This window comes from Onychomys torridus, chromosome 1, assembly GCF_903995425.1.
Source record: "Onychomys torridus chromosome 1, mOncTor1.1, whole genome shotgun sequence".
In the NCBI taxonomy this organism is placed as follows: domain Eukaryota; kingdom Metazoa; phylum Chordata; class Mammalia; order Rodentia; family Cricetidae; genus Onychomys; species Onychomys torridus.
Genome location: NC_050443.1, coordinates 150620792 through 150633900, shown reverse-complemented (window position 1 = coordinate 150633900; position 13109 = coordinate 150620792). Strand labels below are relative to the sequence as shown.

At 41.6% G+C, this 13109-nt stretch overlaps 1 protein-coding gene across 1 annotated transcript in view; it reads left to right on the top strand.

Annotated features, from left to right (window-relative positions):
* Positions 1-990: 990 nt before the first annotated feature.
* Positions 991-13109, top strand: part of Asah2 (N-acylsphingosine amidohydrolase 2) — a 122665-nt gene continuing 110546 nt past the window's right edge. The window contains exon 1 of the mRNA XM_036171040.1: positions 991-1225. The gene's annotated coding sequence lies outside the window, so the exon portion shown is untranslated. The remainder of the gene's footprint in view (positions 1226-13109) is intronic.

The window sequence follows — 13109 nt, the reverse complement described above, 5'->3', positions numbered from 1 at the left end:
GTATTAAAGGAGCAACATTGTCTTTGGGAATTCGCCTCCTGTAGAGTGACATAGGGGAATGAGGTAGACTGTAAAGACTTGAGCCAGTGGCAGGCATGGGACACAAGCCTGTGATCTCATCACTCAAGAGGTCTGAAGCCAGGGGATGGCTGTGATTGAAGCTAGGACACAGTGATAACGGTCTCAAGAAGAAAAAGTCTAAAACAAAATAACAAAACAGAAGCTGATCTAACACTGGAAGGGTTTCCTTTCTTTCCTTGCCTTTCATACTTGTAAATCAACTCCCAAACAGAAGAATGACACCACACACACACACACACACACACACACACACACACACACACACACACTCCCCTAACTGCCCTGCTAGGAGCCCTAGTAACTTTCATATGGATAACACAGGCAGTAATGAAGGAAGGTGTTTTTTGGATTTCACTGGAGGGACACCAAGGGAAGTATAAATATGACTTCATTTGTTTCTCAATGTACCCAGGCAATTTGGTACATTTAGTACATGTGAATAATTTTCTCCATCAGATTGCATTCTGTCTAGAAAAGTGAAGACATCTTCTTTCCTAGAGCTTAACTCCTTCTTCCAAAAATGTTTCCTTCAGTCTCTGCACTGATGGTTCCATCTTGTCTCTGCAATGTGCAGTTGATAAATCAAAGAGGACAAGCAGGTCTGACTGAGCAAATGATGAAGTTTGCTCAGGGTGTGAAAAGATAGCCTTTAGCTCAGTGGCTCTCAGTTTTCCTAATGCTGCAACCCTTTAACACAGTTCCTCACTGTGACCTTTTCCCACCCATAACATTATTTTGTTGCTACTTTGTAACTGTAATTTTGCTGTTATGAATCATAATGTAAATTTCCGATGGTCTGAGGCAATCCCTGTGAAAGGGTCGTTCGACCCCCCCAAAGGGTCGCGACCCACAGGTTGAGAATTCCTGCTCTAGGTGTCAACTTCCTGTATTGATGGTGCCAGGGTTCGCCCATCAGCAGGCTCAGCAGGGTGCCTGGTGCCAGCTGGATGAGTCAGCATGCAAGTGGTTAAGTTAGAGAGCCTTGGCTTTCTGGGTTGGAGCATCCAGCGTTCAAGAGTTAACCTGCAGCCGGCTTCGGCTTTGGAAGAGCCCAGGCAGAGGATACACAAGCGTCCCAGCAGGCACTCTGGCTTGCAGGGAATGACATGCCGTTTTGAATGAGCAGCTGCAGCAGCGAGTTGGGGTACGTGACTTTGCTTTGATTGATGCTGTATTGTTTTCTCTCAAGAGAACAAAGCAATGGTTGTTCATGTTTGCAAACAAGGTCCCTCTAAGAAAGAACCAGTTGTCTAGTAGCCTGCTTTCTATCTCGAAAATAAGAGCCCAGGGCGCAGTGTGGGTGCCTGCAGATTCCCCATCCTTATTTAAGCTGCACCTTGCATAGGTAGACTGTCTTTAAACTGATTTGAATTCTAGTGCTGCATGATCAGGTCATTTGAATGTCATGACTGCAGTGAGATTCAAAAGATACTTTTGCTATGGATCCTGTAAATCTATATCCAAGAGGTATAGATTTGAAGTTGTTTGTTGAATTGGTGGAGCCAGGCGGCAGAAATCCATTTTTCTGCCCCATTTTGGGAGGCAAGATTTAAAACCTCAGACTCAGAGAGCAAACTTCTACAAATTCATCATAAGCCCGAATGAGGGAAGCGTCATCTTAGACATGACTTTCCCCCTGACTGACTCCTTCAGTCCCCAGTGTTTGCAGTGTGACCTGAAACAACCTTCAGAAAGCCTGGCCTTCTAATCACGTTCCTAGACTGCTCACGTATGCATCACTATTACTTTGCAGACCTTTATCTTGTTAGTGGAAAACACTGGAACTCAAAGTAGACTAGAAATACTTTCAAAGATTTGAATTTATGGAATGAATTTCAAGGAATACAGGCTATAGCAAAGGTTTGTCAGGATTTCACTCTCTCTACATGTCAGCACTGCAGTTTCAGGCACCGTACGAGCAATGACTTTTCCCTAGTCAGCGCTACCTTCAGATTAAAATGAGTTACCCCTTACCTAGCACGGTGATCAAAAGCAATATTCAAATGCTCCTGCATTACCTAGTTTGTTCTCTTCTAAGTGTGTGTAGCTTCTATTCCTCTGTATTTCATCCTGGGAATTCCTTTGATAACTAAGTTTCTCTGAAAAATGTCAACGCTGTTGTCAAACTTGCCCAAGCCATCACGCTGAGAGACTGCCACACAACTCAGCTTAGCGTTTCTATCAGATCACTTTGCCGGAAATGATGGATATTTGCCAAAGTGAAGGACAGGTGCTGAGAATAAGGGCCTTGGAGCCTGGGCTCTGAAGACTGGTGGTTGTGGAGCAAAAGAAGCTCAGTGGCCATTTGGGGCAAAGAGGGGCACTAGAGATACAACACAGAAGCACTGGCCACAGTGAAGAGGCTGAAGATGTTTGCAAACTGCCAGGAGTACATGGTGCAGTCAGAACCTAGAGAACCATTGTCCAGATCTCCAATTTCCATTTAATATCTTTTCTAAAAACTTACCCTAGCTTGGACACCATATTGAAGAAGAGCGCGCACGCACACACACACACACACACACACACACACACACACACACACATGGGTGGGGGGAGCTTTTGGCTTTAGGAAACACAGTTTTCCCTATTTAGTATAATGTTAGCTACAGGTTTGTCATGTATAGTCTTTATGTGGACATATGTTCCTTATATTCCTATGTATTCAGAGACTGTTATCATGAAGAAATGTTGGAGTTTGCCAAAAGCTGTTTCTGCATCTCTTGAGATGATTGTGTACTTTCTATCCTTAAGCCCATATATGCTCTATATTGTGTTTATTGATTTGCATATGCTGAATCAACATTGAATCCCTGGGACAGAACCAGCTTAACCATGGTATATGATCTTAATGTTTCCATGAACACTTTTGACAAATATTTTAGCTTTTAAAAGATTTATTTTATTTGTATTGTGTGTATGTGTATGCCTTTTTGTGCAGGTATGTGCACATGAGTGCCAGTGTGCTTGGGGGCCAATAGAGAGCATCAGATCTGCTGGAGCTGGAGTTCCAGAGAGTTGTGAGCCACCTGACTGGGGTGCTGGGAACCAAACTCAAGTCCTCTGGAAGAGCAGTACATGGCTCTCAATCGCTGAGCTGTGTCTTCAGGCCTGCACATACTTTATGCATCTAAATGCATCTCATGAGGAGAACTGGTGTACAGTCTTCTGTTTGTATCTGTGTCCTCATCTGCTTCAGGTGTCAGAACAATACGGGCTTCACAAAATGAGTTTGTTAAAGTCCCCCCTCTTCTATCTTGGGAACAGTTTGAAGAGTGATGGTGCTATGCCTTCATTGAAGAGTTGGTAGAATTCAGCAATGAGTCCCTCTGGTACAGGGCTTTTCTTCATGGGGAGATATTCTTATTACTATCTAGCTCTTATTGATTATAGGACTGTTTAAGTTGCTGGTATCTTCTTGATTTAGTTTAAACAGCTTATGTATGTATAGGGATTTACCCATTTCTTCTAGACTGTACAGTTTTAGGACTGTATTTTCAAAGAACCCCCTGATGAGCCGCTGGATTTCTTTGGACTTTATTCTAACACCACCCTCTTTCATCTCTAACTTTATTATTCTGGAACTTTTCTCTTTGGTTAGTTGTTCAATCTTATTTATCTTTTGAAAAAAAACAATTTTGTATGTAATTGATTCAGTGTGTTGTTCTTTTGTTGGTGTGGCCCTCATCTTTTTTATTTTGTATTTAATTGATTCAATGTGTTGTTCTTTTGTTGGTGTGGCCCTCATCTTTTTATTTTGTATGTAATTGATTCAGTGTATTGTTCCATTGTTGGTGTGGCCCTCATCTTTTTATTTCTCGCCTCCTTCTGTTTTCAGGGTTCAGGTAACTTAGTGTTTTTCCCTTATAGGTCTTAATATTGTTTTTTTGCCTTGTATTTTTGATGTATCAACTATAATATCTTGTGGGGGAAGTTCTTCTCTGGCCATGTCTATTTGGGATTATAAATGCCTATGTTTAAATGTCTATTTCTTTATCTAGTTTTGAGATGTTTCTGCCATAATTTCGTTGAACAGTCTGTAGTTTGTAATCTCAGCTCCTTCTACCCACTAGAGTCTGAGATTTGTTCTCTCGATCACATCCCAAAGTCCTTGGACTTCCTGCTCACATTTGCTTTTTGGTTGGCACTGGAATGTAGACTCCCCTTTGCCTTTGTCCTCTGTCCTTGATACCCTCTCTTCTTGGTTGTGTTTGTCCATGATGCTTTCCTCTGTGTTATTTGATCCACTGAGTCTTTCTTTTCTAACATTTCTGTCTTTTTCAAAATCTCGATTTCCTTGTGCATTCATAATGTATTAAGACATGAATAAAGCAACTTTCTCTTGAAGTAGTTTGACCAAGAGCAAGTACAGGGTTGAATTCTCCACTTAAAACTCTGTGTTTTCTACCTGACACCAGCAAAAGGCCTTGCTCTCTCTCTATTTTTTATATGTTTTGCATATTATTAACTTGGCTGCAAGGTCCAGCAAAAGTTCAGCCTCTTTGGAGTCAAGAGATAACTTCAGAAAAATGTATTACCATAGCCTTGCTGATTTTTCATCCATACTGTTAGCCTTCTTTCTTTTCCTTTCTTCCTTCCTCTCCTTTCTCCCTTCCTTCCTTCCTTCCTTCCTTCCTTCCTTTCTTTCTTTCTTTCTTTCTTTCTTGCTTTCTTTTTTTAACAAATCCATTTTATGGGCTTTTTTCCCCCTGTGTTGTTGCTGAACTTACTCTTTGGGTCTTGCATTTAATTCACCTGATTGTATCGTTGAGGTCAAAGGTCAGTTTTACTAGTAAGATTTGATATCTCTAGCTGGCATCTTATTCATTTCAGAACCTTTGGATTCAGAAGTTGAGAAGATATTGTATTGCCTTCTGGAGAATTTTGACATGTCTTGCTTTTAAGTATTTTTTGTGTTTTCATGATACAATTTGTACATCGGTTGGCTTAGCTGTCATATCTGGCTTTATTTTGTGGGGATTTAATTTTTTTTCATTTTATTTTTTTATTTTATGTATATGAGTATTTTGTCTGCATGTATGTAAGTGCACCACGTACATGCCTGGTCCTATGGAGGTCAGAAGAGGGCAACAATTCTCTGAACTGGAGTGATGTTAAGAATGGTGTGGTGATATTTTATTTGTGCTTTAATTAAGTTTGCCTGGAGATCAGGGGAAAAGGCCAGCCATTTTAAGTAAACAAGAAGTCAGACAGTACATGTCCTTAATCTGATCACTTATCAGGCAGGGTCTCTATGTGTTCGTTCAACACTCTACTGGGGAACAGAGTCAAGCATGGTGACACATGCCTTTAATGCCAGTACCAATCACAGAGACCTAGAGGTCTGTACAGACAGACAGTGACAAGGAAGTAAGGTAGCTGGGCTAAGAGCCAATGAGAGGGCAGAACAGCAAGGCAATAAAGGCAGGGGTAGACAGGAAGTAGCTCAAATTTGGAAGATGCAAAGTTGGTGAGGTAAGACTGGTTGGTGGCTCTCCCTATTTCCCTGATCTCTCTAAGGCGTTCACCCCTATATTCGTCTCTGTGTTTTTTATTTAATAAGACCATTTAGAAATTCATCTATAGAATGGTTCTAAGCCACCAGGTAAGTACTGGCAACCAAGAACACATCCTCTACAAAACCAACAAGTGCTCTCTACTGGTGAGCCATGTCTCCAGTCCCTATCTCCGGATCTTTACCCAGAACCTGCTCTCTACTCAGAGAGGAAAAAAAAAAAAAGAAACAAACAAACAAATCCAAACTCCTATAGTAGTAATAATGTCAAGTGCATAAGTACTAGAAATTCACTGAAAGTCAATCAATACTCACAAATGTGTCACCAGTGATCACAAAATACAAAAAAAAAAAAAAAAAACAACAAAAACCTAGCATAGGATGGATTATAAAATCACAAACTATTTTAAGTAAACGTGGAAATAGTAAATAGAAGAGGTAGAAGAAGGAAGCAGGGAAATGGGAAATAATTGATTTTTTTTTTTAAGGGACAAAAAAATTAAAATCTTTGCAATATATAGGCTTGACAGGCTTACCTCCCACAGAGATTCTCTCTACGTTGCATCCCCTGGAGTGGCTATTGTTTTAGCTGAGGGTGTCTTTCAAGTACTTCGGGTCTGAAAGGAGTCACCACAGCAGTACTGAGGTCAGCACAAGTGGAAAGGCGCTTATTTCAGTGCTAGAAAGATGCAGTTGTGGGCGTGTGCGCATGCGTGCTCTCCAGCAGCGACCACAGATGGGTTCTCAAGAGGCTGACTCTCCCCGGATAACTAGGTCTGCTCCCAGACACTAAGGGCAGAGAGCCTTTTCCAGTGCCTCTCTCTGCCAGGGTGGAGCCACTAGGCACCTGCACTTTCTCTCAGAGACTGAGCCTCCTTTCCAAAGCTGTCTCCCAGGGTTGTCTTTCACCCTGGAGCTTGAAGCAGGTAAAAAGTCTGGTTCGCTGGCCTGTGGTTGTTCCTCGTTTTCACGTTCCAGGGCAGATGAGGTTTAAACAGTGGCTTCTCTCTCAGATAACACTGAACACTGCCTGCTGAGTTATATAGAGTGACAACATGGGATTCCTCTCCATCGCTGACCCATGGCCAGAGGAATCAATGTCCCACTAACGCCAGCAACTGGATTAGAGGCTCCTGAGGACTCTGGTGGGCTGCTCTAGAGGGTGGATGCATGGCTGCCCTCTTCACTAGGGCTGCCTGGCTTACCTCTTAGATGAGGCATCTGCTTCTCCTCCCCTAACCAGGGGGCTTGGAGGCCGGAGCCGAGTTTTGTTGAGCGAATTCTCTCCCCGCTCCCTGTTCCCCCATGCGCTGTCTTTTTCTTGGCATGTTCCAGTGGTTCTGTTATTACTTTCGTGAATTTTCCAAGTTCTCCCCCATTCGGTCTGTGGAATAAACTATTCTTTCCTACGTGGACTCTTCTTACCAAAGTCACCAAGAGGCCACTTCCAGAACTGTCCCTGGACCTTCTTTGGAGCCCCTGTCCCGTGACAGAATTGCATCATAGCAGTTGGAGTGAAAAGATACAAATAATAGGAATTCAGATCTGATGTTTTTGGTTTGTTGGCTTTTGAATCCCCTCAAATTTTAGTTGCTTTATTTGTGGGCATGCAATCTTGTATACCAACCTCTGGAATGGTCCTGAGAATAGGATGCTACTTCAATGCCCAATTGTCTCATGGAGACAGACTCATCAATACTAAGCATCAGCATGGGAGAGCACACAGTACTTAAGAGAAAGATCTGGGTTAAGCAATGAACTGTCGGGCTCTCAGGTCTCAGCATGCAAGAGACATCTGTGCGGTTGGTTCACCACACATTTTCTCAAGGTTCCTTCCTTAATTCTGTGAAGTGGTTCCTTGTTAGCAGGGTACAGACAGAGCACAGGGCTCTTCACCATCACTACTGTCACAGGAAACACAGTGTCTGGTGAGGTACTGCCTGGAAACTTTGCTTCCAGTCCAACAGATTCCAGGAGCTGGCTCTAGAATGTCATTCAAGCTTTTCCTGCACTGAGAAGTTTTTCAGTCTCTTTATTCTTAGCCAGAGCAAAAAATACCTGTTTGTCCATAAGAGGGTGAGAGATGGGGGAGATTTCAAGCCTCCAGAGCCAATTCAGTGTGGAAAGGGAGGAAATGATATAAGCTGATAGGGACCAGTCCACAGGCAGTAGGAGTTTCATAGAATTGGGAGGAAATGGGTACAATATAGCCAATTATTCATCTCCAATTTCAAAATCCCTGAACTGGAATCTCCTCATATCCTGGGCAATATTCTGGAGAGAGAAGGGTGGTCTGACATCCCAGCTGCTTGCACCACGGGTCACTTCTGTCCGTGACACTTAATGCCAAACATTTTTTTTTTCTAAGATGACTCTGAGGTTTGAAGACAAGGACCATTACAGTCAGGTCATCTTTCTAAAGCAGTCTACTTCCTAGATGCTACTCCACTGTCTTGACATACCCCATGAGGGACTTTGGATCAGCTTTCTCCCGGCAGTTGGCTTTAAAAACAGCTCTACCTGTTTTTCAAGGCGGTGGCTCCTCACACCTATGAATAGCGTGAGCTTCAATAACGTGGAGCCAGTGTGACCACAGAGGGCATTGTCATCAATGTACTGCTGACAGAGAATCAGATAGCTACTCCTGGAACTCTACCAAGAAGTCACATCATTGAGGGCCTTGGCAAATCTCCTGGAACCATCTTTGACCTATATTATCATCATTACCAACATTTCTTTATTGATTTACCAAGCTGGTCTGATCTGGGAAGAGGAGAAGCCATAAAGAAAAGGCTCACACCACAATTTTCATACAAATCAAAGCCAATTACATTCATTGGATAACTTCTATAGCCACTGAAGGATCCAGTCTCGAACCCTGGTCTACACTGTATGCCTGGCTTCAAGCTCCTTGGTGAGTTGGCACAATGACAGTGCTGTGGGAGACAGCTCATACTGGCTCATTAGAGCCGATTACTGTACAGACCTGCTCAGAGCTGATTATTGAGAACTATCTTTTGGTTACTGGAAACCAGCAATGCTTGAATACCATGGAAATTGACAAATGTTACACATCAAAGCCTTTTATCCCTTAAGAGCTGTTTTCAACATTTACCAACTGTCTAGCAGTACAAAAATTTGGATAGAGAAATGATGTATTGTTTTAAGACGTCAGGAGAAAAAAAATGCTTTAATTCAAAGTTACTTTGAACTGTTAATAGAACATTATAATAAGCCAAAGATTTATTTATTTTTTCTAAGATGACTCTAAGGTTTGAAGACAAGGACAATTATGGTCAGGTCATCTTTCTAAAGCAGTCTACTTCCTAGATGCTCACACTTGTGAACTTATTAATTGAATCATACAAATTCATCTTTGTGATGCTACATTAAAAAAAAGAAATATATAAAGAATTTCATATCACCCCAACACCCAGGGCAGCATTGCCATCTGAGTTTGTGCTAAAGAAGCATTTATAGATGCTTAGGAGGTAGATGGCCCTTGTAGACAGAATCTAGTCCTTTCCAGGCTCCTATTCCATTCTGTGTAAATAGAAGAGGTACAAAGAGTTCTTCAGGCTCAGGTATACCTCCAAGGCAGAGAGAATGCTTGGCACACTCAAGACCTGGCCTGGGTGTCACCCCCAACACATACACATTGCTTTTCTTTCCTGTTAATCTCTGTTGTGAAAGGTCAATTGTCAAAGTCCATTTTCCCAATGTCATGTGCATGGAGACTGGGTGTGACTGGTAACCTTAGCAGATTTACTCTGTGCGTAGAGTCCCCTTAGGGACAAGGAAAGCCACTAAGAATTTCCTTTATGTCATTTTTTTATCCATGGTTCTTTTATGTTTCTTATCTGGTCCAGATATACTAAACCAAGGGGAAAATTCCTCTCAGAAAGTCTGAGAACCAGCTATTGATTTTGTTAAAGTCCAGAAATAATGGTTCAGCATTCAGTGAGACTGAAGCAGTTGTATTTAAGAACTGAGTCCATTTGACATAGATTTCTCATTCAGCCCTCACAGCATTCTTTTTATTAATTAATTAATTTTTGGTTTAAATTTATTTCATAAAATATATTTTGATCATATTCTTTCCCTTCCTCCAACTCCTCCCAGATCCTCCCTACCTTCCTGTCTACACAATTTTATGTTCTTTCCCCCTTTCTCCAAAAAAATTCAAACTCCTAAAAAAAAAACCAAAAAATGAAATCAAAACAAACTAAAAACAGCAAACAAAAAACCCAATAAAACAAACAAACAAAAAAACATAACAAAACAACAACAAATCAAATCAAATCAAAACAAACTTTGTACCACTTAAGTTACTTAAGCTACCCAGAAACTATTTCTCAAGCACAGTCTCAAACAAAAACAAAACACAGCCTGTTTTGTGTTAACCAACTTCTCCTGGACATGAGGCCTGGCCTGGAATGTGGTCCATATACCCAGAAATACTCCATGAGAAAATGGATTTCCCCTTTCCTAGCAGGTATCAATTACAAACAGCTTCTTGGTTAGGGAAGAATGTCCACCTCCCGTTCTCAGTGCTGGGATTTTTGTCTGGTTTGAAACTGTGCAGGTCTTGTGCATGCTGTTATGGTCTCTCTGAGTTCCTATGTGTTTCAGGCCCGTTGTGTCTGGAAGACATTGTTTTCTTGGAGTCACCACCACCTTTGGGTCTTACAATCCTTCCACCTCCTCTTCTGCCTGGATCCCTGAGCCTTAAGGGGAGGGGCTTAATAAAGACATCCCATGTAGGGCTTGGTGCTCCAAATTGAGGGCTATTACTCTATGCACATTGTCTGTGTTGGTTCCCATACATTGCAAGAAGAAATTCCTTTGATGAAGGTTAAATGACGCTCTAATCTATAAGTATAGCAATATGCCATTAGGAGTCATTTTGTTGCTATGTTCCTTGAGCAGAATAATAGTATTAGCATTTCCCCTAGGGCCCTTGACTGATCTAGTCTCAAGTTTTAGTGACTTTAGCAGTATCGGGCATGGGTTTTATCTCATGGAATGGGATCATATAACATTGTGCCATTATTGCACCAGCCTGTCTTGCAGGCAGATCACAGGGTTTGTAGCTGATAACTTTTCTCCTCCAGTTGTAAGCAAAGTACTTTCCAGCACCATGAGCACTAGTCAGTAGAGGCGAAGCTTCCAGTTGGGTGCCTGCTCAATATTCCTTGTTTAAGGACAAAAGTAAGCTGTGCCTTCAGCAACAGGGTCTTACCACCAGGTTATGGAGACTAACCCATAGCCTTGACAATAGCGTGTGCTATTTGGGGTTTGTCTATGAGACCCTTTTTGCCAATGACTCAACAAAATGTAACTCATTCCTGGCACTGAAGGTTTTACTTGTTGGCAAAAGATGACTAGTGGGGGCACTGTCTCCCCCATTATATGGTAATCCCACTTAAATTCCTTTTAATTATATTTAGAAAGTGTCTATCATATTAGGTTCCTATATGGCTTTTCATATATGTTGGTTGCCCCTCCCCATATTCCCTCTTTTACCTTGTTATATACAAGCAAAAGACCAATAACATAAATATGCACAAAGCAAAATGAGACAAATATTTGACCAAAAAATATACAATTACGTTTGTTTTGTGTTAGCCAAGTAATCCTGGTCATGAGGCATGGGCGTTATTTCTTGTTGCTGTCATAGAGTTTTTAAGTGTGTCTTTAAGTTATTAATGAACTTTTCCAGGGTTTTGTTGTTGTTGTTTTAATGTAGACACTTAGTGCTATCAGCTTTCCCCTTAGAACTGCCTTCATTGTGTTCCATAAGTTTGGGCATGTTTTGTATTCGTTTTCATTTAATTATAAAAAGTTTTGAGGTTCCTTCTTGATTTCTGTCTTGGCCTGATTTTCATTCAGCAGTGACCTGTTCAGCTTCCATGAATTTGTACACTTTCTGCCCTTTCTATGATTGTTGATGTTCAGCTTTAGTCCATGACAGTCAGATAAGATCTGGGTATCTCTTGAAACTTGCTTTATATCCTAATAATTAGAGAACATTCCTTTGGCTTCTGAGAAGGAAGTATACTCCTTAGTGTTTGGGCATAGTGTTCTGTAGATGTCTGATGTCTGTTAGGTCCATTTGATTTATGACTTCCCACTCCCTATTTCCCCAAACAGGATTTCTCTGTGTAATAGACCTGGCTGTCCTGGAACTTGTTCTATAGAACAGACTGACCTTGAACTTACAAAGCTCTGCCTGACTCTGTTTCCCAAGTGTTGACATTAAAGGCATGAACTACCATGCCCAGTAATTTATGATATTTTTTTAACTCCAGTGTTTCTCTGTGTAGTTTTTGATTTGACATCCTGTGTTTTTCATTCCCAGTTTTACCTCAGTTTAGATTTTCTTTAGTGATTCTATTTCTTTGTTGAGTTCTACTTTCACATCTTGCATGTTTTTATTATTTTATTCAACTGCCTATATTTTGATTGGGGAATTTATTCAAACACTCCTTGAACATATTCATAATTGTTATTTTGAAGACCTTGTCTTATGCTTCAGATAAATTGATTTTCTCAGAGTCTATTACAATATGGCATCTGATGGAGGCATATTGTCTTGGTTGGTCCTGTTTTTGTTTATTCAATGATATTTAGGCATATAACTTCCTTGAGCTATAATGTTTGGAATGTTCCTTGGTGTGGATATCTGGTCTTGACTATGTTTATGGGCATTCTGTTTTTTTGGATGCTGTTGCCCACTCTGAGTCCCAGCCAAGTGTAGTGACTGTGGGGTTTCTTCTAGAAAGTGAATGATTCTGGGTCTCAGCCAGGTGTGGCAGCTGTGGAGTCCCTGGGGGAGAGCTGTTTTTCTGATTGCCGGGGAGTCACAAAGGAATGGAGATGGGGCAGAAAGCTGAAAGAAACAGTGAGAAAGAACTAGAGTTATACTCGGTCCAAACCAAGAGGCCAAATCCCAAAGAGATGGAGGTGGGCTGGGAGGAGAGGAGCTCAGGCAGGCAGGTTGCATCAGGACTAAGATTAAGCCTGGAGAGACCCGAATAAAGAACAAGAAGAAGGAGGATAAAGGTGGCCTACCTGATTCCCAGTCTAGTGTGGGGGCTGTGGATAGTTGGAAGAGTGGTTCTACAGGTCAAAGGTGTAACAGAGGAATGAGGACAGGCTGGAAGGAAAGGCTGAGAGGAGCATCGGGAAGAACTAGGTACACCTTGGGTTGGCACCAAGAGGCTGAGTCCCTTGTAGCAATTCTAAGCAGATACTTGCTGTGGGATGTTCTGTATGTCAAATGTGTTGCTATGATTGGTTAAAACAAATAAAGTGCTAATTGGCCAGTAGCCAGGCAGGAAGGATAGGGTAGGTAGGACAAGGAGGAGGAGACTTGTGGGAAGTGGAAGGCTGGGGCAGAGAGATACTGCCAGCTGCCACCATGACAAGGAAGATATAAAGTACTGGTAAGCCACGAGCCACGTGGCAAAGTATAGATAAATAGAAATGGGCTAAATATAAGACTAAGAGC